Here is a 533-nt window from a genome sequence, read left to right on the forward strand (position 1 = left end):
GAGCAGATGAGCAACTGTGGAGTCATCTGTGTGCAACAAAACACACACAATTTTGTGTAGAGTGAACAGTACATAAACTTGCAGCCATTGGATTAAGCACTTGTGGTACCATCTATACATAATGACAATTATAAACCTTGAGGCCATTATGGCATCAATAGGTTAACAGATAGTTTACCTTCTGAAACAATTTTGCTTCTTTGTTATTTCATTGATAAAAAGAACCTTAGGACTTATCACAAATGCCGGTATAAAAAAAACTAACTAATTTTTTTTTTCTATGTCTGAAAGGAATATCTAATCACACGCTAAAAAACTACACTTCCCATTTTGAAAAATTTCTTAGAAATTAACAATAGTCATCCAAAGAGCCAAATGAAGAGGAGTTGAGAGGCAGAGGAGGTGGAGAAGAGGAGAGGTGGGCTGGAGAGAGCAACATAAAATTGTGGAAGCACAAAACTCATTGGGAAAACGTGCTGGTTCCCTCAAGGAAGAAAGATTAGGGGTGTACTGAAATTGCAAAGGTGTATATA

At 36.6% G+C, this 533-nt stretch overlaps 1 protein-coding gene across 1 annotated transcript in view; it reads right to left on the reverse strand.

The window, feature by feature from the left end:
• The window catches only part of LOC119585868 (serine/threonine-protein kinase OSR1-like), a gene marked incomplete in the record, with an annotated part of 62,819 nt that overhangs the window by 10,468 nt on the left and 51,818 nt on the right, over positions 1–533 (reverse strand).

This window comes from Penaeus monodon, chromosome 20 (genome assembly GCF_015228065.2).
Source record: "Penaeus monodon isolate SGIC_2016 chromosome 20, NSTDA_Pmon_1, whole genome shotgun sequence".
In the NCBI taxonomy this organism is placed as follows: domain Eukaryota; kingdom Metazoa; phylum Arthropoda; class Malacostraca; order Decapoda; family Penaeidae; genus Penaeus; species Penaeus monodon.